Source organism: Mus pahari, chromosome 22 (assembly GCF_900095145.1).
Source record: "Mus pahari chromosome 22, PAHARI_EIJ_v1.1, whole genome shotgun sequence".
Classification (NCBI taxonomy): Eukaryota; Metazoa; Chordata; class Mammalia; order Rodentia; family Muridae; genus Mus; species Mus pahari.
The window spans coordinates 29,113,347-29,140,766 of record NC_034611.1 but is presented as its reverse complement, the minus strand read 5'-3'; positions in this window follow the sequence as shown (position 1 = coordinate 29,140,766).

Sequence of the window (27,420 nt, the reverse complement as noted above, 5' to 3'; positions counted from 1 at the left end):
GTGTGTGTGTGTGTGTGTGTGAGAGAGAGAGAGAGAGAGAGAGAGAGAGAGAGAGAGAGAGAGATCCCAAGCTTAAATATTGTAATGTTAACGTCATTCTGAAATATCAATCCCACTATAGTATTTACTGCTGGGGCCTCTGTTTAAGTAATTTCATTATATAGAGCCTCATGATTAAATCTTGGTGGATTTTTCAAAAAAGGTGAGAAATTAGACTGACAGACACCGATGTGGGAGGTCTAATTCTTGCCATGTGATTCTGTGATGTCTCAAGACTCATCCAGAAATGTTATCATGACGACAGACCCTAGGCATCAAACCTCTAGACATGTGGTAAAAAAGGGTTTCTTAATAAAGTCATACTTGGGTATTTCATAACAGCAACAAGAAGACAATGAATACAAAGTATTATTGAAATTTTCATAGAGAACTTGGAGCTGTGGAGTTTGAGTATATCCCACAGATAAAGTTTTACTTCTTGCAATTCTGAGATCAAAGTGAAAAATTCAGGATCAAACACTCAAATCATATCTCAAAGGCAGCTCAGTCTCTGTTGTAGAATTAAAGCAAGTTTTGACTCATTGGCCACAGGATAGAAACCCTGACAAGGAGTCAAAGCGGGTTCCTAGGAATGTTACATATAACTGGAAAACTGCTTTAGTATTTTAGTTATGCTATGCAGTGTGGAAGGTTCCAATGCAGCATCTTGCTACTTCGTTTATGTAATATTTTTTTTTTCTGTACTAGTACGAATTTAGCGTTATCTTCAAGTCTTTTCCAAACTGTATCTTTCTTGTTAGGCCAGGACAACATTAGAGTTACATTTGGGATTTGATGTAATCTCTTCTCTGGGAAAGCCTTTTCCATCTTTGCATATTAAATGCTGCATTAAGTGCTCTCTGTGTTTAAACTTTCCCCAACATTGTTGCAATGTTGTCATCTTTGCAATAAATAAAATCTCTTTGGTTGGCAGCATTACATCTTAGGTGAACAATAAATGCTTATCTAGAATGTTTTGGGTTTTGTCGTCTTCACAGACTGCTGAGATGTAATTTTTCTCAACTCAGCGTATTGATTTTATGACCCCCATCACAGAATCTCAGGTCTGGAAGTACCACAGCAAGCCCTCTATATTCCTGGCTCCACAGCAAGCCAAGGAACTTAGCACAAGGATTTTCTTTAATTTTCATCCAAAGACCATTTTGGTGTTTAATAATCCATAAGATTCTCAGATGTTTTACTTCTATCCATATTAAATTAAAAATCAATGCTGCATAGGTTTTGAATTTCAATTCAGAATGTCTGGATAAATGGTGTTCCCTGGATAAACAGATATCCATACAGAATCTGAAGTGGTGTTGAAATATTATTGTGAAATAAATTAAAAGTATGGTCTCCTGGATGTGAGAAGAGATTTTCAACTATGTGCCCATGACTATAAAGTATTTGTGCCACAGTGAGATTTGAGCTTACCATCCATGGTCTTGACTACAAACCAGTTGACTCTTGTGAGTAACATCAACACCAGGTTCAAATTGAGCACAAGATGGACTGTATGGAGTCAGACAAATGACTGGCTGTGCTGTTGGGGCCATGTGCTGCACACAGGTCCCAATAACCCAAGCATCCCTCAGTGTTCACTGACTGAGCAGACAGGACGGGATGGCAAAGCCTCCTGGGATACCGCTAATGTCTGATTTTGTACAGTGACTTGCCTGAGGATTGCTGACCATACTTATGTTTGCAGTCGTGTTTATGCAGGAACAGGTAGAAATTCCAAAGATACCATAGTGTAGTAATAAGAATGGGGTCACATTCATGCCTGGACTCCCCAAAAGTAGCAGAAATAATGGGTAAGAAGCACAGAGCCTGAACATGTGGAATCTTTGTAACTGTAGAGAATGGCTTATTCTTTATCTACTTTTAAGGGAATTTTGGCACCCCTCCCTCCCTCCCTCCCTTCCCCTTCCTCATTTTCTTCCTTCCTTTCTGTATACTTCCTTCCCTCCTTCCTTTACCCTTCTTTCCTTGCTCCTTCCCTCTTTCTCCTCCAACAGTGTCTCACTATATAACCCAGGTTTGGCTTTAACTCTTGGCAATCTTCCAGTCTTAGGCTCCTGAGTGATGGTATTGTAGGTATGTCTTGCTTTCAGGTTATGTCTTGCTTTATAACAACTACCAACTCCTGACAAATACAACGTTGAATCTTGATGTGAACTCATTGCAGTCTACTTGTGTAATTTAATGTTATGTTATAAGCATTAGGAAATAGTTTGTTTCATAATATTTAAAAATCCATTTTTTAAAAGATGAGTCAGGGTTCTTTAACCTGATGCCTTGTCATTGGCTAATTCCTTATAGTTTATGGTTTAAATCTTTCTTTCCAGTCTCCAGGTTCCATTCTCCAACACACAGCACTTCTTCCGATTAATTTTCCAAAATGTCTTGTGCTTGTTATCCAATCTATTATTTAAGCTAAACTATGTCCAAAAATGTAAATAAAAAGAGGGGATAATGGTTCAGTATGTATGTATGTATGTATGTATGTATGTATGTATGTATGTATATGCCTGATTTGTGTAGTTATCTAAGTTTGGTTCCTAGAACTTTCAAATATAATTAAAGTATTTTATTCTCTTTAAACATTTTTTGTTCTGTGAAAATCTCTTACATGTATAAAGTATACTTTGGTCCTTCTCTCATTTCACTAATAGTCTTTCATTAGAAATATTAGAACATTCAAGTGGGACTTCATAGTGATAGAATTGAAATTCATAGTTCAGAAAATAGTTCCTTGGACCAGGAGCTACATTATTCCTCAACTATTCTATTAACAGAGAGAACAACCTCTGATTCAATACTGAATTAGCACTGGGTAAAGGCTGTAATAGGCAGTTAACAGCAAACAGGTGCCCCTTTGGCTCCATGAACTACTGGAGTACAAACAGATGAGGATAGTACAGAATGTATTTGGATTTTATTTATGATTAAGTTAGGATAATATTAGGATTGGGAGGGAAAAATAGTGAGATAAACTTTGAGAAAAAATTAAAGTGGGTATAGCTGCTGGGACAGGAAGTTTGGGATTTAGTTGGGGTCTGTAGTTTAGAGATTGTTAAAGTTATGGAATGGTAGAATTAAGAAATGAGAGGAGGAAGCCAGACATAGTGGTGCACATCTTTAATCCCAGCACTTGGGAAGCAAGACAGTCAGGTTTTGGTGCATTTGAGGCCAGTCTGCTCTACACAGTGAGATCCAGGACAGCCAGAGGTCGTAGTGAGACCCTGTCTTAAATCATCATCATCATCATCATCATCATCATCATCATCAACAACAACAACAACAACAACAACAACAACAACAACGTAAAAGAAGGAAAGAATCAGGACAAGGGAAAGAGGAAAGGACATGGGAATGATAGGGGATGTGTAGGAGACTGAGAACAGGTAGGAAAGGGTGCCTTGGGGTGGAGTAGGTGAAGAAACATACTTGGCAACTCCAAGACTTAACTGAACCATATACAGACAAAACCAACCTGTGTGAGACATATATACAACAGTGGAGATTAAATAACAGAAAATCCAAAACGGAGTGCTTAGGGAGAGAGTTGATGGCACTGGGAACGTCCTCAGAGCCTCTGACTCTAGCAGCCTTTACTTGATGCTGTGTGGTGGAAGGGAAGTGGGAGCCTTTGGTTTCTTCAGTCTCCTGTTCTGTTTGGTGCCAGTGTGTGTGTGTGTGTGTGTGTGTGTGTGTGTGTGTGTGTGTGTGTGTTTCGGGGAGAGGAGCTGGTAAGTATTTTTCTGGTGGTTCCTAAAGACTCTTGCTTTCCTGCCTTTGTTTTACTTGTGGCTCCTCATGGTGCGGATGGAGAGAGGGTTGCAGCTTTGTTCTCACTCTTGCTTTCCTGCAGAGCCTCCCGTCTCTCCTAAGGTAAGAGCTTACTGTGTTTTATCTTTGCTATTTTCTTTCATTGAGGTTTAGTGATGAGGTCTCTAATATGCCATTTTACCCCAAAGTGAATTACTGATCCCAAGGGGTCTATATACTGCACTTAACCAGTGAACTTGCCAATGGGGTAATAAGTCATTGAATGTAATGGTGAGCTTACACTAATGTGCTGGATTTGTCAACTTGGTATAAACCTAGAAATATCTGGGAAGAGGGGACCTTAATTGAGAAAATGCCTCTGTAAGCTTTGCCTATAGAGAAGTCTGTATAGATTTTTTTTTTTTTAAATTAATGATTGCTATGAGTTGGTCCAGATACCTGTGGGCAGTTCCACCCCTGAAATGATGATCCTGTATATTATAAGAAAACAGGCTGAGAAAGACATTGGGGACAAGACGGTAAACAGCACTCCTCCATGGCTTGTGCATCAACCATTTCCTGCCTCCAGGTTTGTGTCTTGAGTTCCTGCTCTGACTTCTCTGGATGATGGACTATGTACACTGTAAGATGAAATAAGCCATTTCCACCCTGAGTTACTTTTGGTCATGACTGTTGCCAGCATTTTGACTATTTTGTGGGTTCTTTCTTCCACTGTCCACCCTTTTTTCATCTTCTTTCCTTTTAACCTCCTAACACTGGGTAGGAGAGAAAGAAGGATAGAGGAAGAAAGAATCCCTGAATCAAGTCAGGGGTAGGAAAAGGGGTAATGGTATCATTAGACTACTTCCTGCTGACTAGGTGTGTCAAGTTCCTTGGGGCAAGTTTGATCTTCACTGGCAGAATATATCTAATTTCTTCTCTTTGCACACAATTACATGGGAAACTGCAACAATCCACAACCAACAGCAATCAACAGCATCCATCACCAACTAGTCACAATCTATCCCCATCACAGCTCTAACATTTCTATACCATCTGAAGAGTCCCCAGCATTCCAAACTTCACATATTCACAGACTCTCTGTAGCCGAGAAAATCATGCCTTTGCTAAGCACAGAGGAGAAATCAGAGTCAGCTGCTGTGGACAACCTGAAGCAGTTCCAGGTCGCATGCCTGAGATTAAAGCAGAAACAGATTCATACCATCTTTCTGTGTGTGTGTTTTTTTTTTAAGAATACAAATTTCTCACTACATTTGATGTTTCAGCACAGCAATAGTAACCCGACCTAAGCACCTTGAGTCTCTATGGTCCAGATCCCAAATTGCATTATCAGAAAGACCTTCGTGATGACAGAGGTGGTTTTACCATTGTTACAGAGCAACCATCCTTTGCTGTGGATTGAGCTGAGCCAAATGGCATTATCTAGTCCCTAGAATGCTCTGAAGAACTCTGTTCTGAAGATGCCTGTGTTGCGTTAGAAGCTTCCCTAGCTCTGCAGAGGTAGTAGGACGCTTTGAAAGTCTGATTGGCACAGGAAGTACAGAGAAGCTACTGTACTTGAGAGAAATGCCACCAACAGAATCAGGAAGATCTCGAAGCTGTGGATACAGCTCCCCCCTTTTTTCCTTGCCTCAGGTAAGCAGTTTAAAGATAGGATCTTCTTGCCCACAAAGCATATTGCTCAGGCATTGCTCTTCATCTCTCTCTGTTCCTTTTATCTTTGGTGACCTTGGAGCCAAAATTTCTTATCTCTGCTCTCCCGAGGGTCAGATCTTCAAAGGTCATTTTCAAAAGCAACTTTTAATTCAATCCAGTTATTTATTTTTATTTTTTCCATGTGTGTATGGGTGTTTTGCTTGCACACGCATTTGCATAGCGCTTTCATGCCTGGTTCCCAAGGATGCTAGAAGAAGTTATTAGTTCCCCTTGAACTACAGTTATAGATGGTTGTGAGCTGCCATGTGGATGTTGAGAATCAAAACGGGGTCTTCAGGAAGAGAAGACAGTACTCTTAAATGCTGGCCTACCTCTCTAGCCACCACTAACCCCCTCAAACTTTTTAGCAGAAGTTTATTTTAGCTTTACTTTCTAAGAAACACAGGCCATGAATATCACCACTAACTAAAAAGGCATTCTGTAAAACAGTGTTGCAGGGGTGCTACTGTTTCCAAATTAGCTTTGTGGTACTGATGCCACTACTCTCATAAAGAAAATCATTTCAAAGGGGGTGAGATTTTCCAAATTCAAAGTCTTGTCAGTATCACAAGAGGTTTTGGATTGTGTACAGCTCCTTTAACAATGGGTCATTTAATTTCTCTGAGTTCTAGGGCTATCCTTTGTAAAAGTATCCTTCATGTAATACAGTAGAGAAAAGCACAAACTTATAGGAAGTAACAAAAACAGTAAAATGATAATTTTTGAATACATGCTAGGGTAGACACTATCTTACTTTATAGTGTTTTTTTGGGTCTTTTATGTCTAGATCTTACAAAGTATGTAATTAATTATAAATGATAAGCAAGGGTAGTATAGTGTATAAACTTAAAAAGAAAATATGTTAAACATAAAGGTATAAATATAGTATGTTGTGGTAATGGCTTTTACATTCTCTTATGTTATTTAAGGGCTTAAGACTAAAGAATAAACTTGAAAAGAAAAGAAAAAAAACCTATTTAAAGTATATGTGTGTAAACCTAATCCTTATCAGTTGTGCCATGTGCACAGAACAGCATTTTTTTTTCTTTTATTATTATGCTCTGGGATAGTAGTTGCTCAGCAACCATTTAAATTGTGTAGCTTTACACAGAGTTCCTGATGTGATAGATTATGATACTGGTGTGTCACATAGACACACAGCACAGGCAATGTAGAACACATCTTCTATTAGGTCAGTGATTACCTAACAATTGTCCATCTGCCATTGACAGGATTCTATTTTCAAGAATCATTAACTTTCTTGCCTTGCATGTAGGCACATTATTTTCCCAAAGCCAGCATCAAGCTGTGTAACAGATGTCTGAATTCCTCCAGCCCCGTTATCCCAAGACTCCTGTGAGCATGCTCTGTGGGGCTGGATTTGAGGACTTTTTCAACAACTTCTTGGGGCTGAGCTTCTAGGCTGACTATAACAGCCTGGAGTTAACAAACACCTCTATCGCCAGGCGTGGTGGCGCATGCCTTTAATCCCAGCACTCGGGAGGCAGAGGCAGGTGAGTTTCTGAGTTCGAGGCCAGCCTGGTCTACAGAGTGAGTTCCAGGACAGCCAGGGCTACACAGAGAAACCCTGTCTCGAAAAACCAAAAAAAAAAAAAAAAAAAAAAAAAAAACAAAAAAACCCCCAAAAACCAAAAAAAAAAAAAAAACCAAAAAAAACCCCAAAAAACCCCAAACACCTCTATGCCATACATTCCCAAGTAGTAACTCCTGAGATCCTCAGTACCCTAGGTCCCTTCTTCTATTAGTATGTGCTTTTAAAGAACATACAGCATGTAACTAATGCTTTACATTTTGAGACCAGTTCCAGTTCAAACCTGCTCTGCTGTCAAGTATGAAAACCTTTCTTGTTTGCATTGGCGAGTGTTGCTATCTTTGGCTGGATAGCCCATAGTGCACGAATGCTTGTTACCTCTGTCATCTAGTCTGTCATTATACATCGGATGGATTTAAGTCAGGAAACTGTCTTCCTTTTAGCAGCTATTTCTAAATAGGAACTTTGTATTTTGCCATTGATAGGCATTGATGGGCATGGCTGGATTTCACAAAGCAACAGTGTCATCCTGAGTCAAAAAATGTCTTGCTTGCTGGAAAGGATGGTCAGGTGCTCAGGTAATAACTGAAAATTTTCCTGTCTGCAAATATTTAATGCATGTATCATCTTTTGTTGTGAGAATTTTAGGCCACATCAAGAAATACTTGGCTACCTGTTCCTATATACCTAGTAACGTGTCAAAGATTAGTGGAGAGAAAGGAGACTTTTTATTTGATGTGACCGCATCGGGAGAATAATAAGGGAATTCAATAAGCCCAGTTCATTCTCATGATAAAGATTTCTATGAAACCATACCTTTGTGCAAAGTCCTAACTCTGGTAACCCAAAGTAGACTAGTTTTTCCCTACTGGACCACTGTGCTAACAGAAGTGACCATGGCGAGAAGCAGAGAAAGGAGCTGCATCGCAGCACAGTGCAACAGACAGAAGAGTTCAGCATCTTTTGGATGGGTCTTCCATTCTTTTGGTGTTGAGATAGGCTTTGGATGGAAATAGGAAGAACCGGGAGACAGGATGGGAGGCTTGTAAAGCTACACTTTGTGGTCCAGCAGAGGACTGGCTGACTATTGCTCCACTTCTGGTTCTGTGAGATGGCCTATGGAAGTCCTTATCTTCTGAGGTGGTCTAGCTGATCCCCAAAGGATGAAGACTCCTGTAAAGTGCAGCTTTATCATTGCTGATGCTTTTCTCTATTTGGGGTATGGTCTTTTCTGTTTGGCCTTGCTGTTTCTAGAACACAAAGTGCCTTCAGGTTTAGGCCAATGCACCTTTACCTTCATGCTTTCAGCCTGGAAGGGGAATGAGATGGATTAGGTCTTACTGGTTTGTACTCGGATACTCCTTGAGTGACAAAGTCTATGTAGAGTCAATCAGGATACCTATCATAAAGATGATGGGTATAAAATAAAGGGACAGATGCTAAGCTTTCATCCTACTTCTAGTTATTTTGTAGCTCTAAGTAAAGAGCCCATGTATTCTAGAAAAAGCTGTTCTAAGTGCCTATAATACTAGTAGACAAATTCTGCTTCCATTATTTACCAGCCAAATGACCTTGGGAATCTAACTATGCATGTTTCTCTTCCATTTCCTTATCTGGAAAAATGTAGATAACTGCTGCCTAACAAATAACATTGTTAGTATTAAATAAGCCAATTATGTAAAATGCTTAGGAAAGTGCTTAATGCAGAGTAAGTGCACTGTGTGTGTGTGTTTGTACACGCATGCCTTTCTCTGTGTATAGCTTTTAAGCATTACTATGGACTTCACTCCTAGCTGTCTTCTTCCGAGAATAACACAATGCATCTTCTTGTATTCCTTTAGCATTTTCAACTAAGAACCGTTCAAAACTTCATCCTTTGATGTGGTAATTTTTCCTTACCGTTGCCCTTTCTGTAAGTGGTTGGAAAGTGCTTACAGATTATTGTAAGTTACTGCAGTTTCATTGTGAGCAACTAAACTGGGTACACGGGGCCTGGAAAGCTCTGTGACATAAGAAGTAGAAGTTCTCCCCCCACCTCATTTTACCCATTTTATTGAAAGTAGATTCTTTTCTCATATAATCTATCCTGATTACAGTTTTCCCTCCTTCTACTCTTCTTAGTTCACCTCCACCTCTCTTCCTGTCCTATCTATTCTCTTTTTGTCTCTTACTAGAACAAAACAGTTTTTTTTTTTAATTTTTAAAGATATTTTCTTTACTTACATTTCAAATGTTATCCCTTTTCTTATTTTCCCCTCTGAAAAATCTCCTATTTCCTCCCCCCCACTCCACTTGCCTATCTTGCAGACAGGACACCTTTGTAAATCAAAGGATTTGTGGCTGGCTTTGTGTTTTTGTTTCACATTTGGAACTGTGAATAGTACCTTTCTGTATCAGAGAGGCTAGGATGTAGGGATGAATGCTCTATAAAGCCACCAGCTTGACTTTTCCGTGTTCAATGGGTTGTGTAACTGTTGTCTTCAGCTAAGAGGCCCTGCTGTCTGTTTTTGAAGAGGAAACTATTTGTCTTGTTGTTTGGGGATTTTTGTGGTACCCCTTTGGGTAACAACTCAATTAGATGTAACCCAATCCTGGTACTAGAAATTTCATTTGACAAGAGATGGTCAACTGGAACACTGTCTCCCCGGTTATTGGCGGTTTCACTTAGATTGCCTGCCAGGTACAGCATTGCTGTGGAACAGTCAGTGAAACATTGTTCCTGTCCCCAGAGCAGAGTCAGCAGAATGTGGGTCTTCTTGAGTTCTGATGCTTGCTGGAGGGGTAAGGCTTATTTGTATAATAATGTAACATATTTTACTTTATGTTGCTGCTGTGGGGAACGTTCTCTTTGCCAAGGTTATTGGGAAATGCTGTCCCTGTGAAGGTTAATGACTCCATGATAATCAGAAACAGCATGGTTCTGGGAAGCCAGACTATATCTCTGTGACAGTGAGACATTCAGAACAGCCCTTAAGGCTGTGAGAAAGAACTCTGAAAACATAACTTTAAGAATACATCCTCATGGAGACAGGGGGCCAGGAAGGAGGTATGGAATTTGGAACAGTTGGAGGGTGGACCTGGAGGGGAATAAAAACTGGAGTGTAAATGAATAAACCAACAAACCTGGAGGGGAATAAAATCTGGAGTGTAAATAAACAAACAAACAAACAGACAAAAAAATCACTGTTCTTTACAGGAATTCTCAATTGTGTAAAATATAAGGATGCAGTATGAGTTGTATGAGGGGCTTTATAGACCCGAAAGAACACAGGCAGCTGTACTAATGAGTCAGCTTAGTTAGAAAGATATTAAGGAAGTCAGGTGTGGTGGTACATGCCTTTAATACCAGCATTCAGGAGACAGTGCCATGCGAATCTCTAAATTCAAGGTTTGTTACTGAGCAAGTCCCAGGACAACCAAGCTTAGACAGTGAAGAAGTTGGAAAGCAGAAAGCTGGGGATAATGTAATAAAACAATCTGGCCATGTGCCAGCTCCAATAAGTAGCAGAACTTGGCAGCTTTGGCCATGTTGCTCTGTCTTTAAAGTCAAGGGGTTGAAGTCATAAAATGATGATGTGAAGGATAATCCAAAGGTAACCTGGGGTAAATGATTGAGTTGATATGCATTTCCTAAGGAAGTAGCTTATGCAAAAATAAAAGACTAGGCTTTGGTCTGCAAGAGAGAGTAACCTCAAGAAGAAGAGAGAGAGAGAGAGAGAGAGAGAGAGAGAGAGAGAGAGAGAGAGAGAGAGAGAGAGAGAGAGAGAGAGCTATCTCGAGCAAAGAACTATCTTGAACAGAACACAGAGGCGTCTGCTTGCATTTATCACTGACTCCTAGTCATTTTTCCCTCCCAAGCTGAGACTAGTCACTGGCAATTGTCTTCATATATGTATATGGTATAGCTGGATCTTTAGGTAGATCAATTTCCATCTTTCTGAGGAACCACAGCAGTGATTTCCATAATGGTTGTACAAGTTTGTACTCCTGTCAGAAATGGAAGAATGGTTCCTTGCTTCACATCCTCCAACAGCATGATTGTCATTTTTTTAATTGGTCTTAGCCATTCTGACAGGTGTAAGATAAAAAAAAAAATCACAAAGTAGTTTTGATTTTTTGTCATACAAGACTCTCACTTGCTTGGTTAGAGTAAATCCAATATATTTTATATTATTTGTGGCTATTCTGAAGCGTACCGTCTTCCTAATTTCTCTCTCAGCCCTTTCACTATTTGCGTATAGGAGGGCTGCTGATTTCTTTTGAGTTAATTTTGTATCAACCACTTCCATGAAGGTTTTATCAATAGTATGATTTTTTCTGGTAGAACTTTTGGGGCAAATTACATATACTATCATATCATCTGCAAATAGTGATAGTTTGATCTCTTCCTTTCCAATTTGTGTTCCATTGATCTCCTTTTGTTGTCTTATCAGTGTAGCTAGAATTTCAAGTACTGTATTGAACAGGCATGGAGAGAGTTGGCAGCTGTGTCTTGTTCTTGGTTTTAGTGGAACCACTTTGACTTTCTCACTATTTATCTTGATACTGGCTATTGGCTTGCTGTAAATTGTCTTTTTTTTATGTTTAAGTATATCTCTTGTATCTCCGATCTCTTCAAGAGTTTTATAATGAAGTGTTGTTGTAGTTTGTGAAAGGATTTTACAGAATAAGATGAACATGTGGTCTTTTGCTTCTTTCAGTTTTATTTATATGGCGGGTTACACTGACTGATTTTCATAGGTTAAGTCATCCATCCATCTCCGGGATAAAGCTGACTTGATTATGCTGGATGACCTTTTTGATGTGTTCTTGAATTTGGTTTGCAAATATTTTGTAGGGTATTTTTGCATCTATGTGTATAAGGGATATTGGTGTGTAATTACCTTTATTTTTTGAATCTTGTGTGATTTGCGTTTGAGATTGATTGCCACCTCATAAAATGAATTGGGCGATATTCCTTCTGTTTCTGTTTTGTGGAATAATTTGAGGAGTATTGGTATTAGTTCTTTGAAAGTCTGGTACAATTCTGTGCTAAAATGATCTGGCCCTGGGCTTTTGTTGTTGTGAATCTTTTAATATCTGCTTTTATTTCCTTAGGGCGTACAAATCTATTTAAATTTTTATCTGATCTTGATTAAAATTTGATAAGTGGTATCTATCAAAAATTTCATTTTTCTTAGATTTTTTTCCAATTTTGTTTAGTACAGGGTTTTAAAGCATGACTTAATGATTCTTTGCATTTCCTCAGTGTTTGTTGTTATGTCCCACTTTTTATTTCTGATTTTGTTAATTTGGAAATTCTCTCCTGGTCTTTTACTTCGTTTGGCTACAAGTTTGTCTGTCTTGTTAATTTTTCTCAAAGAACCAACTCTTTCTTTCATTGACTCTTTTTTTATTGTTCTATTTGCTTCCATTTTATTAATGTTAACCCTCAGTTTGATTATTTTCTGCCTTATACTCTTTTTGGGTCTTCTCGCTTCTTTTTTTTTATTCTAGAGCTTTCAGGTGTGCTGTTATGTTGCTAGTTAAATAATAGGTCTGGGGGCAGGCAGCCTATTTGGAATTTTGGTGGCCAGTGTGGTTTCTGGTCCAGCAGTGAGTCTCCACCCAAGTTGGTGGCTGGCTTTCTGGCAGCTGGCATGGGCTCTAGTTCAGCAGTGTGTCTCTGCCTTAGCTTATCTGTTTTTCTGGCTGATATGGCCTGTACCTGATCAGGGCATGTCTGCATAAGTTGGGGGTTGGGAACACCGAAGCAGGGGCAGTGGTGGGGAGGGAAGGGGTGGCAGTGAATTAGGTCTTTGGAAACTGAACTGAAGGGGTAGGGGGGTTCCAAGGGCACTCTGGCAGCCTATCTGTTCTTCTGGCTTGTGTGGCCTTCACCTGATTAGCAAGATTGTATCGAGATTTTTTTTTTTCTCCCGAGACAGGGTTTCTCTGTATAGTCTTGGCTGTCCTGGAACTCACTTTGTAGACCAGGCTGGCCTCGAACTCAGAAATCCACCTGCCTCTGCCTCCCGAGTGCTAGGATTAAAGGTGTGCGCCACCACGCATCTATGTACATAAGGGAAATTAATGTGTTGCGGGTTACCCTGGTGCTGTTTGTATTTTGATGTTAATTCTGTTTCCTCAGGAGGGGTTGACCCTGACTAGGAGTAGATCAAGCACTCAGGTTATTTCACTGAACCTTCTCCTCAATTTGACTGGTCAAATAAAGGCTAGAGCAGATGATTGGGCAGTGGAAGGAAAAGGTGGGACTGGAGGTCTCAGAGAATGGAGGAGGAGGAGGAGGTGGAAGGAAGATGGAGCAGAACCACATAGCCTGGAGAAGCCGCATGTAGCAAGGGGTTTCATAGCTGGGGAGTAAATTAGTATGGGATAGATCTGCTCAATCTAGGCATACAGCTTATAAACAGAGTGTATTTTTTATACAGGTTTATTGGGATAAGAAATTACCTCAACATTGGTGTGTAATATTTCTTAGGTGTTTATCTGGTTGGGAATCGTGGTAACTATTGCCTCAGAAATCTAACTAGGTAATGTTCTTTCTTTTTCTATTTTGTGGCATAGTTTTGAGAAATATTGGCATTAATCTTTCTTTGAAAGTCTAGTAGAATTCTGTGGTAAGACTACCTGGTCCTGTTTTTCTGTTTTGTTTTTGTTTTTGTTTTTGTTTGTTTGTTTTGGTTTGGGGACTTTTAATAATTGCTCCTATTTCCTTAGTGGTTATGTCTGCTTAAATTGCTTATCTGATCATAATTTAATGTGATAAGTATATTAAGAAGATTATCCATTTCTTTTAGATTTTCCAGTTTGGTAGAATACAGGATTTTAAAGTATGTCCTTATAACTTTTCTCAGGTGTCTGTTGTGATAGTCTCTTCTCATTTCAGATTTGCTAACTTGGATATTATCTTTCTGCTTTTTTTAGTTAATTTGAACAATTTTACCTATTGGTTTTTAATGAAAAGAGCTCTTTGTTTCATTGCGATTTATTTATATTTTATTGACTTCAGTCCTAAGTACTGATTATTTCCTGCTGTTCACTCCTTTTGAGCATGATTTCCTCTTTTTTGTTCTAGAGCTCTCAGGTGTGCTGTTAAGTTGCTAGAATGAGATCTCTCCAAAGTTTTTATGTAGTCACATAGTGCTATGAACTTTTCTCTTAGGACTATTTTCATTGTGCCATATGAACTTCCTAGGAGAATGCGTGACTGTATCTTGCCTAGTAGGAAATTCTTCTGGGGTTCTTCTAGGTGTGGCCACTGGGGTTCCAGATAAATGGTGTTTCAGGATATTGGCAGCTTTGGAATGGAGATGGCCTTGTGAGGGGGTGTTGTGGGGCTCATTGATAGGAGGGAATTACGGTGTTCTACTAGCATCTCTTTCTTCCCCTGGAAACAGAGGCAAAAAGTAAGAAGGGTCAAGAAGGGTCACAGCTAAAGTTTTGTTTTTGTTTTTGTTTTTGTTTTTTGTTTTTTGTTTTTTTACAGAGCAGTATATGAGACTAGTAGATTGGCCTAGGAGGAACAGAGGGAGAGGTAAAAAATTGTAGTCACCCCACTTGTCTCCCTGGTCAGAGTCACCTGGGGATTACCATAGAGTGCCTGCTGAAGTTGGGGGCTGGAGACAGCAATGGGTGAAGGGAAGGAAGTTTTGAGGAGAAGATCTTTGTGAGTCACTGGAGATGTGGGTGGGGGGAGGGAGACTGCAGCAGATGTTCTGCAGATGTTCTGCTGCAGATCTGGAAATGAGACAGGGGGATTGGATTTGGAGAAGCAGAAGGAAAGGTGAAGCTCTGCAGTCAGTCTACCTGCTTTCCAGGCCAAGGAGTGTCTGTTGGATTTGGGTAAAGCAGCAAGTCAGTAGAGGGATGTTAGGAGGGGAATATATGGGATCCACTAGAGATGGGGTCAGGGAGAAAGGGAGGCTGCACAAGTGCTGTTGAGTTGGAGATGAGACTAGGGAACTGGATTTAGAGGAGCTGAGGGAGAGGTGAAGATCTGGAGTAAGTGTACCCACTTCTCTGTCTAGAGTCAAAGTAGGAATTCTTATCACCCCCAAACAGTCCCCACATACTCTGTGTTTCACCAACTGATCATCTTTCCAGCCTAAACCCTGGCAACCAATGCTGTTAGTGTTCCAGTGTTTTGACATTTTCAGGATGTCACATAATTGGACATTAGATAGGACATAATATTTGTGATTAGCTCCTTTCACTTACAAATGTACACTTAAATTCCTGAATGTCTCTTCATGTCTTGTTTCTTTTCAGGACTGATGACAATTCCCTTTGTCTAAATGTGCCATAGTTCATTATTTGTTTCTGGATTTTCATGTCAAAACCCTAGACTCTGGGAGTCCTAATAAAATTAGCTCGGCCACTCATCCCAACAGGCCAATTAAATAAAACAAATGGTGAGAACAGAGAAAAGTTTAATAAATTTGGGTACATTGTGGGTAAGGGATTCTTTAAAATACTGACCTGAAGCTGGGCGTGGTGGTGCACGCCCCAGAGGCAGGTGTATTTCTGAGTTCGAGGCCAGCCTGGTCTACAGAGTGAGTTCCAGGACAGCCAAGGCTACACAGAGAAACCCTGTCTCGAAAAAACAAAAACAAAAAATAAAAAAACAAAGACAAAAACAAAAACAACAACAACCAAAAAATACTGACTTGAGCTTTAGCTTTCAAGAAAACTGTAGTGGGCAGGAGAAGGGGATGCCAAATGAACCAGGTTTGGAGAAATGAGGTAGGCTAGATCTTTGAGATGCCAGCTACTGTTTGCTTACATAAATGTATTTGAAAAGAGCCTTGATGTATGTCTATCTTTGTTCTGTTAACTATAAGAAACGCTATAAAAAAATGTCAGTTTTTGTTTTGTGAGATGGTTCGAAGAAGTTCTTCTTTCTTTAGGGGCTAACCTGGAATACCAGGTTGTTTGTGGATGACCTATGGATGGGACACTCTGCCTATAAGATCCTGCTGTTCTTGCAATTCAGATGGATGGAAGCTGAGGACAGTAACTGGAGACTGTCAGTCTGCTTCGGGGATCTAGAATAGAGCATTGTAAAAGGTGATAGTGACATTCACCTTATTCTGATCTTTGTGCCTTAAGCCTTGAAGAGGGACGAGCTAGGTCAGTTCTCACTGATTGTTCGAAACAAGCTTGGTTAACTTGCATATTTGCAGAGGTAAGCTGTTATCCATGCCAAGTCCTGTGGCTCTCATCTCAGGGGATAGGAGATAGTTTATGATAAAGCCAGACACCTGTGACAATGGCTCACCATCACAGATTCAGGTTATCTCGAATTCTAGTTTCCAAGGAGTAACAGTTTCATGAAGTTTTTATAGTTAACAGAACAAAGATAGTTATACATCAAGGATCTTGTCAAATGCATTTATGTAAGCAATAAGTAGTGGTTATGGCAAAGCTGAAGAAATCTCAGCTGAAGATCTCCAGGCTTTTGATGGCAGCCTTAGCTTTTTGGTTGGTGATTAGTATATCCCTCAAAGTTTTATCTGTCAGTCATAAGATGTTGAGTTTTACCTAGAGGTAGGTAAGGAATGATGCTATAGTGGTCTAAGGATATTTATGGTAATTGTAACTAGGCTCTGGACCACAGTGGTGCAAGATACTTTACTAAAAGATTAAAAGTAAGGTATTTGAAAATTTTGTACAATGTATTTTGATCATATTCTCCCAACTCCTCCTTGATCCATCATCTTACTTATCCTCTAAACTTTGTGACTTCTTTTTCCTTTCTGTCTTAGTCAGGGTTTCTATTCCTGCACAAACATGACCAAGAAGCAGTTGGGGAGGAAAGGGTTTATTTCTCTTCTATTTTCCACATTGCTGTTTTTTCACCAAAGGAAGTCAGGACTGGAACTCAAGCAAGTCAGAAAGCAGGAGCTGATGCAGAGGCCATGGAGGGATGTTCTTTACTGGCTTGCTTCCCCTGGCTTGCTCAGCTCGCTTTCTTTTAGAATCCAAGACTACCAGCCCAGGATGATGCCATCCACAGTGAGCTCTCTCCCCCACATCACTAATTGAGAAAATTTCCTTACCTGAAGTTCCTTTCTCTGAGATTACTCCAGTTGTGTCAAGTTGACACAAAACCAGCCAATACACTTTCCAAACCTAAAAAAGGAATATAAAAGATAGAAAAACACCAAGACCAATTTATGCTGCCCATCTACTTGCGGATATTTGGCTTTCTATTGAAGCTTGGGTCATCTATCAGGGACACATTCTTGAAGAAAAATGGCTCTGGATTTCCTAGTCATAGTCAGTTGCCAGTAGGTCCTCAGCTAGGGGTGGGACTTTGTGCTACCTTCCCATCCTTGACGGTTCAGACGGTTCAATCAACTAATCAGCCTTATAGAAGGTTCAGTGAAAAGTGCAGCTCTTTTTCTGAAAACTCTTATTCGCACAATGACTTATTCAAAGGAATCGAAATACATATAATGCGAATCCCTGGTCTCCAGGTTTATGTCCTGCTCCTAGTTACCCTAACAGGTCAGGTGAGAAGTCACTGCTTTTTAGCAAAATCCTCCAATATTGGTTCTATATTTATCTACTAAAGAATGTCTTGATTTTGTCCAAGTTATGGATAGTTTATATAAAGCTGCTCTAAACCTTGATGTGCATTTTTTTTCCTGCTCCTTTGAGTGGATACCTATGGGGAAGATGGCCAGGATATGCAGGAATGTATGCTTAGCTGTGAAACTGTCAAGCTGTATGTCAAATTGTACCATTTCAAGAGAAATCAGTAAATTGACATATTAGCTGCTGTATATCCTTTGAAAGACAAAAAATTATCATTGTCCTAAAATTTGTCTAGTATGCATGTACAGTTATAACAACAGCACCTTTGAATCCACTCTTTAGAAAAGGTCTACCAAGAGTTTGTAAAAACCAATACAGTTCCAGCCCAGAGGCTGCGCAGGGCACAGTGCAAGCAGACATAAATCTCTTCTCAGTCTTAACAGAGGCTGACAGGCTGACACCTAGATCCTGCTATTGAGTCTGCAGCTTCCTGCCAGACTCCCTATGTGCCTGCATTTCTCAAGTGAGATTGCCCGTCTCAGAACATCAAAGGACTGCCAGTGCCAGTCTCTTCCCTGCCACCGGCTGGGGCATCAGAATCAGGATGGTGGAGGTGCCTGTGGTGAAATTCTCGCTACCTAAGAGAAATAAAGGAGAGACACTTACTCCTGATAAACCTGAACTCACCAAAGTCCCTGGCATGTTGTTATCTGTGTGCCCATGGCATAATTCACCGTTCTAATAATAATAATCTCTCTTAAGCATTCACCCGAGACCGTTCACCTATGCCCCACTGTCTTCCCATAAAAGCCTTATGTGTTCATCTTTTCTCCAAAATAGAAATCTGAGGAGCTGGTCCTTCTTTTATTTATTTATTTATTTATTTATTTATTTATTTATTTATTTATTTATTTATTTTTGGGAAGGGACATTGAATCTACCTAGATCTTTACATAAACTCTTATATCCTGACATTTGACCCTTTGAAAGGTGGTAAGAAGCCAATAATTTTGGTCTTAGAAATTTAAAGGTGTTCTCATTTGTCAAATCAGGATCAATTAGCTAAAAGCTAAATGTTATTACCAGGCCAGAATTGAGACAGGGATTTTAATTTTCACTATATACTAAAGAAAAAACAGAAGCAGCGGACAAATTTTTAGCGAAGAGTAGACTGGGTGTATTTTGACAATACCTAAGAGCTACTCAGGTTTGTCCCCCACACAGGAATGTGTGCATTTCACTTCATGTTAACTACTACATTTTGCAATGCCATTTGTACTGGCTGAGATGGGCCAGTTATGTCGAAGTATCTAGAATGAGTTATTTGGAGTTAGGCTCTAATCATTTGTAGAAGACATCATATATCATTTAGTCACACTCCTAACTGTCAAGGTCAGATTGTTAAAGCATTTTTTTTTTTTTGGCCTTTTGTATCTATACTATTATTTTAGTTCCTGAAGGTTTTATCCTTTTGCTTCATGCATTATTCTCTCCAGTATTTTTGGTTGTTGTTTTGTTTATGTTTTTGTTTCCTGTAGAGAACTTAGCATATTGCTCATAGTTAAACATAGATGGTGAGCTTTGTGCCATTACACAATGATGTCACAGTTTACTGAATAGCAAAAAAAAAAAAAAAATGACAAGCTAAATTAATTTTGTTGGCACCCACTTTACCACCCAACCACTATTTCCCTTAAAAGTGTGACAGCTGATATTCACAAGTTCTTTATTTCAATGTTAATTACTGGTATCAGCTCATCGATAACAAATTACATTTCACACAAAAATTCGTGGTTGTGAATGGTACAGAATGGCTGCAAAAGTGTTAAAGAGTGTAAAAGAGTTCAAGGTTATGGAAGGCAGTGCAGAGAGCTGATATAGTTGCAGAGAGTTATTGCAGCTGATTAGATATTAACAAGCATAACAACATAATATTATGGAAAAACCTTTTACACTAAAAAAGACTAGGATTTTGCTGGGCCTCATAGCCAAATAATACACCCTGAGGCTACTTAAGACTTTTAGCCTATTGTGTATTCACCCTGTTCCTTTAACCTGCTTTTAAGAGAACAGTACAATGACAAATCAACCTTGTATTGGATTTCACATATAATCAACATTTGCTGCATAAGATAACGAGTAACTGTAATCTTCAACTATGTATCCTACCTGTTGTGGTCTCCCCATTCTCTCTGCCTCCATCTCCAGTGTATTACCCAGATATTCTACTCCAACATTCCTTTCTACTCATCCTGTTATCTCAACCCCTAAATCTAGCAGACGTTTTTCTGGGAAGCTGCCCGCCAAACATGCCAGAGAAACAAGTAGACCAGTAAAACAGGTGGGCGAACATCATGTCTTCACTCTCACAACCTCCAAACAACCCAGGTTACTCTCCACAGACAGCAAGGCCTTGTTGCTGAGGACAACACATACACAACACGGGGAAGTTGAGCTGTTACTTACATAGAGCCTACATCCCTATTTTTTTTTAATCCAAAACTTTAAATAAAATATTAAGGCTTTTTTATTAGACATTTTCTTCATTTACATTTCAAATGCTATCCCCAAAGCAACCTATACCCTCCCCCCACCCTGCTCCCCAACCCACCCACTCCTGCTTCCTGGACCTGGCATTCCCCTATATTGGGGCTTATGATTTTTCCAAGGCCAAGGGCCTCTCCTCCCATTGAGGCCAACTAGGCCATCCTCTGCTACATATGCAACTAGAGACACAGCTCTGGGGGGTACTGGTTAGCTCATATTGTTGTTCCTCCTACAGGGTTGCAGACCCCTTAGTTCCTTGGGGTCTTAATTAGGAACCCTGTGTTCTATCCAATAGATGACTGTGAGCATCCACTTCTATATTTGCCAGGCATTAGCATAGACTCACAAGAGAGAGTTATGTCAGCAAAATCTTTCTGGCATTTGCACTAGTGTCTGGGTTTGGTGGTTGTAATGGGATGGATCCCCAGGTGGTGTGGTCTCTGGATGGTCTCTCCTTCCATCTCAGCACCGAACATTTTCTCTGTAACTCCTTCCATGGGTATTTTGTTCCCCATTCTAAGAAGGAGCAATGTATTCACATTTTGGTCTTTGTTCTTCTGAGTTTCATGTGTTTTCCAAATTGTATGTTGGGTATTCTAAGTTTCTGGACTAATATCTGCTTATCAGTGAACGCATATCATGTTCTTTTGTGATTGGGTTACCTCACTCAGGATGATATCCTCCAGATGCATCCATATGCATAAGAATTTCATGAATTTATTGTTTTTAGTTGCTGAGTAGTACTCCATTGTGTAAATGTACCACATTTTCTGTATCCATTCCTCTATTGAGGGACATCTGGGTTCTTTCCAGCTTCTAGCTATTATAAACAAGGCTGCTATGAACACAGTGGAGCATGTGTCCTTATTACCAGTTGGAACATCTTCTCGGTATATGCCCAGGAGAGGTATTGCTGAATTTTCCAGTAGTACTATGTCTAATATTCTAAAGAACTGCCAGACTGATTTCCAGAGTGGTTGTACCTGCTTGCAATCCCACCAACAATGGAGGAGTGTTCCTCTTTCTTCACATCCTCACCAGCATCTGCTGTCAACTGAATTTTTGATCTTAGCCATTCTGACTGGTATGAGGTGGAATCTCAGAGTTGTTTTGATTTGCATTTGCCTGATGATTAAGGATGTCGAACATTTTTTTCAGGTGCTTCTCAGCCATTCAGTATTCCTTAGTTGAGAATTCTTTGTTTAGCTCTGAACCCCATTTTTACTAGGGTCATTTGATTTTCTGGAGTCCTTCTTCTTAAGTTCTTTATACATATTGGATATTAGTCCCCTACCTGATTTAGGATTGGTCAAGATCCTTTCCCAATGTGTTGGTGGCCTTTTTGTCTTATTGACAGTGTCTTTTGCCTTACATAATCTTTGCAATTTTATGAGGTCCCATTTGTCAATTCTTGATCTTACAGCACAAGAGAGTTTTTTCTGTTCAGGAATTTTTCCCTGTGCCTATAAATTCGAGGCTTTCCCCCTACTTTCTCCTCTATAAGTTTTAGTTGTCTCTGGTTTTAAGTGGAGTTCCTTGATCCACTTAGACTTGACTTAGTACAAGGACATAAGAATGGATCAATTCCCATTCTTCTACATGATAACTGCCAGTTGTGCCAGCACCATTTGTTGAAAATGCTGTCTTTTTTCCACTGGATGGTTTTAGCTTCCTTGTCAAAGATCAAGTGACCATAGGTGTATGGGTTCATTTCTGGGTCTTCAGTTCTATTCCATTGGTCTACCTGTCTGTAGCTGTACCAGTACCATGCAGTTTTTATTACAATTGTTCTGATTTAGGTCAGGTATGGTGATTCCACCAGAGGTTCTTTAATTGTTGAGAATAGTTTTTGCTATCCTAGGTTTTTTGTTATTCCAGATGAATTTGCAAATTGCCCTTTCTAACTCATTGAAGAATTGGGTTAGAATTTTGAATCTGTAGATTGCTTTTGGCAGGATGGCCATTTTGATTATGTTAANCCTGCCAATCCATGAGCATGGAAGATCTTTCCATCTTCTGAGATCTTTGATTTCTTTCTTTAGAGACTTGAAGTTCTTATCATATAGATCTTTCACTTCCTTAGAGTCACACCAAGGTATTTTATATTATTTGTGACTACTGTGAAGGATGTTGTTTCCCTAATTTCTTTCTCAGCCTATTTATCCTTTGTGTAGAGAAAGGTCACTGTTTTGTTTGAGTTAGTTTTATATCCAGCTACTTCACTGAAGCTGTTTATCAGGTTTNGGAGTTCTCTGGTGGAATTTTTAGGATCACTTATATATACTATCACATCATCTGCAAATAGTGATATTTTGATTTCTTCTTTTCCAATTTATATCCCCTTGACCTCCTTTTGTTGTCTAATTGCTCTGGCTAGGCTTCAAGAACTATATTGCATAGGTAGGGAGAAAGTGGGCAGCCTTGTCTAGTCCTTGATTTTAGTGGGATTGCTTTGAGTTTCTCTCCATTTACTTTGATGTTGGCTACTGGTTTGCTGTAGATTGCTTTTATTAAGTTAAGGTATGGGCCTTGAATTCCTGATCTTTCCAAGACTTTTATTATGAAGGGGTGTCCTGTAATTCTTTAAAGGATTTTTTTTGTGCTTCCTCTTTAATGGCTTCTATCTGTTTAGCAGTGTTCTCCTGTATTTCTTCAAGTGTTTTATTAATACCCTTCTTAAAATCCTCTTCTAGCACCATGAGATGTGATTTTAAATCTGAATCTTGCTTTTTGGGTGTTTTGGCCTATCTAGGACTCACTGTGTTGTGTGAACTGGGTTCTGATGATGCTGAGTAGTCTTGGTTTCTGTTAGTAAGATCCTTTCATTTGCATTTTGCCATCTGGTAATCTCTGGTGTTAGATGGTCTAGCTGTCTTTGGCTGGAGCTTGTTCCCTCTGTGATTCTTTAGTCTGTGTCAGCACTCCTGGGAGACCAACTCTCTCCTGAGTTCCAGTGGTCAGAACACTCTCTGCAGGCAAGCTCTCCTCTTGCTAGAAGGTGCACAGAAGTTTTGAGCTCAGATCTACCTCCTGAGTCCTAGTTTCAGAGCCCTCCCTGGAGGCTGACTCTCCTCTGGCAGGGAAGGTGCCCAGGGGTCTGTGTCTCAGCTCTGTCTCCTGGCTAAGAATGAAGGGACCCTGTCCAAGAAGCTCTGTTGCTTCTGCTGCCCACGCGCTCTCCTGTGTAAACTGGTCTCAGTGTTCCCAAGATTCTGGGTGTGCTAGGGCCTGCCTTTGTCCTTTGACCCTGTTGCTGCTAGCACAAGACCCTCTGGATGTTTTGGAACAGATGTTGTGTTCTGCTCACCTGTGATCTCAAGATCCTGGGTGTGCTAGGGTGCCTGCAGTGTGGAGAGTCCTCTGGGGACCTTGGGACCCTCCACCTAGATCATGCCTAAGATGGCACGGGGGTGGTGCAGACCAGAACGAACCCTAGCCACTCGCCTTCAACCCTATTCTCTAGCCTTCTTGGTACAGAAGTGTGCTCTGGAAACCACCAAAGAAGCAGCATAGAGACAAATACAATATAAACTCTTTGATCTACAATGATGTTCTGCCTATCAGATATGCTAGGATGATGGTAGTATAAAGCTCATAAGAGTAACCAACCAATTTTTGATTTGACTTAAGGTTCATTCCATGAGATGGAATCCATATCCAATACTGCTTGGGTTACTAAGAACCTTAGACTAGAGTGCCCAGAGGCTTAGGGTAAGACCAAGTGCTACTGGACTTTAAAAATAAAAACTTTTAATGATATTCTGCTATATGCATAATCAGAGTCTTGTTTAGGCCTTATCAGAGAAGCTCCTTTCTGAACAAATATAGTGACCCACAGTCATCCATTGTGTAGAATCAGAGATCTTGGGGTAGTTAGCCACAACTATGTCTCCATCCAATCCTTCCCTGAAGAGATCGGGGAACCCCGCAGAAGAGGATGTGGGAAGAGTGCAAGAGCCAGTGTGGTCGGAGGACACCAAGAATACAAAGACCTCTAAATCAGCAAGGTAGACCTACATGTGAGCTCACAGAGACATAAGGCACTGTGCACTTGGCCTTTCCACGTCTGTACCACGTGGAGTCCTAGAGATGAAAGGAAAAGTGGACATAGGCCCTCATTCTTAATCCAGAGCCATCTCCAGCTGATACTTCCAAATGAAAAATTAGTTTTCGTCAAGGTTGTCTCACTGTGGGAAACAAACCACTCTTAAGGGTCAACATTAAACAAACTGAACAGCATCTTTGGAGTTTTCTAGTCTCATAATGTCATATTGGAGCTTTTAAAATCTTTACTATATATATACTCACTCTCTCCCTCCCTCCCTCCTTCTCTCTCTCTCTCTCTCTCTCTCTCTCTCTCTCTCTCTCTCTCTCTCTCTCTCCCTATAGGGTTCTTTGTGTATATATTATGGCTTTCAGTTTAGTGCTTTACTACTATTCCTGAGTGTGCAAGGGAATGGTTCTCTGAGTATCTGTTTCATGTGCCTTTTCATGGGATCATTTTCTTGTGTTTATTTTTTCCTATTTTGATTTATTGTTTTGTTTTGTTTTGTCTTATTGTCTTTTGTTATTATCCATTAGAAGCTCATTTTTTTTTTTTCCTAGTGAGAGGCAGAAGGAAGTGCATCTGGGCGGGGCAGAATATGGTAAGGACCTGGGAGGAGTAAACGAAAGGGAAAGCATAATCAGGATATATCATGTAAGAAAAAAGCTATTTTCAATAAAATAAAAAAGAAAGAAGGAAAAACTCATCTTTGTAAAGCTAGAGACAGATGAGAGGTTCACTCTCACAGGTCTTCCAGAAATAGATCAGTCACTGATGATGGCCTTCTCCAGTCCAATATCCTGCTGGCTTTTCAACCCCGTAGTTAGATGCTGGCTCTACTTCCCAGATGCAATTTTCTCTTCAGGTGTGTATGGGGGGACGGCAGCAGTCCTGTGACCACACCTCAATGATACATCCGAAAGTGATGCTGTATATGTTTTATACATTTTGTGTCAAAAGGAATAAGAAATAGTTTGCTCTGGACCTAAATATAAGTGACTATGACATGGGAACAGATGTTTAGGTTACTCAAAATTTCATGTTCCAATAAGGTAACAGTATCTTAAACTTCCTTTAGTAACACAACAAAGGAAAAGTTGTAAATCAAGACACTGATGTACCCACTAATGTATTGTAAAAAGTGTCTTGATTTACAACTTTTCTTTGCATTACATCACTATACATTGAGTTCAGCAATAGGCCTCAGATGCCATTTGATCCCCTCTCATCCTTTGATGAGAGGACAGTAGGGTTTTGTTAGAGAATATCTTCTAAATGGTTGTATTTGTTTATCAGGATGTTGTGTCCATCTAGTCACAGGATGCTAGGTTAGATCCAGTGGGATCAGCTATGGCTAAAGATCACTTGAGATAATTTATAGTTAAACTCTGGAATTATTACATTTCGGTCTTTCACTGGAGTTTTAATTGGTCAATCTGCCTTTGCAGACATGTCTTCTTTCCTGGGATTCTCCTTCCACAGGCAGACCTCTAACATTTAACTATAATATCTACAGTATTTTTATTTTGCTGAATATTTTTTTTTCACCTAGTATTACAACAAATCGAAACTGGAACTGTCACTTTTCTGCTAAGCAAGTTTGTTCCTTGAATTTACTGCTGATTAATGAACACAGTCTTTCCATGTGAGCGAATCATCATGCCCATGAGAGTGGTTCGTTACAAACAAGCAGACTAACCTGAGGTGACAGGAGTCATGGATATTGTGATCTTTTTATTTGTGGAGGTTCCTGCCCACCTTCTTTATCACTGTCCCCAGCCTTGATACTATTCCCTAGAGACTTCTTCAGTGTCATGACTTTGTTCTGTTTCAACCAAATCACAGCAATGTCTGATTAGTGTGCCTCTATTTCTTTCTTTAATCATGTATTCCTTGTTGAGGACATATGGATTCCTTCTGGTATAATTGATTCTTAAAGATTATGGGCTAGTGTGGATGTACTCCTAAGAAGATATTTAGAGAAAGAAATTAGAAAAAGGGATTTTTAAGTATACTCAAGAGAGACTTCGGTGTTTTATGGTGGACATGCAAATCATTGTGAGAATCATGATTAAGTTACCATTGACTCACTTAAATATTCACATGTGCATCGTGTGTTCGATTTGCCTCCTAACTCAGCCCCTTGAGGATAGCCTGTGAGTGGTATTGTGACTGTAATTTCCAATGTAACTAAGACTGAATGAAACTTGAAGCAGGAATACAGTGCTCTAGCTTCTATAAGTAAGGAGAGCCCTGACGATGACTGTTACATACAAGGAGTACTGGAGCAAGTAAGGGAGGAGGGAAAAGACTCACTTATTAAATTCATTACCTCAGTTGTGAGAACAGAAGCTGGTGGAATTAAAGGAATGGGGTGGGGCAGGGACTATTGTTCAAGCAAGTGAATGTATATTTTTTATTAATTGATTTATTTATCCACTTTACATCCTGATTGCCGTGTACCTCTGGAGAATGTATATTAACATCTTTTATATGACTTTTGAAAAACAGATGGCATAAAGTTTGTCTTTAAGGTTTTCATGTGTATACCTCTGTCATTGAGTTCAATTTGTTTTCTTGGGATTTATCAAGTTCAAATTGTGTATCTCAGGCCGGGCGTGGTGGCGCACGCCTTTAATCCCAGCACTCAGGAGGCAGAGGCAGGTGGATTACTGAGTTCAAGGCCAGCATGGTCTACAAAGTGAGTTCCAGGACAGCCAGGGCTATATAGAGAAACCCTGTCTTGAAAAAAAAAAACAAAACAAAACCAAAATTGTGTATCTCTCAGAAAAGCTATAAAAAACAAAAGAAAACAAAACAAGAGAAAAACCCATTTTCTTTCTGATACATCTCCATCTATCTCCCCAATAGTAGCCTAGACTTTCTGAGTGAGGTACACCATTTTAAAGAGAAAATTTTCTCAGTTTGGTGTTTAAATTGCCTTTTAGCTTAGTGAGAGCAAGTGCCTAATGTTGTCTCATCTTTCTGTCTTACCCTAAGAAAAAAGACAGTTGATAACCCCACACTTCTCTGGTCACTGCTAGCTTTAGATCAGTTACTTCCACATATGTGGGCAGATGTTAATGTTGTGTTCAGATTCACAGCCCACCATAATCCAAAAGAAAACTGGGACATCAAAATTTGTAAAAGTAACCAGGTTTATCACAGGTTGGCCAAACAGAAGTGATCTCTCTTTTTTTTTTTTTTT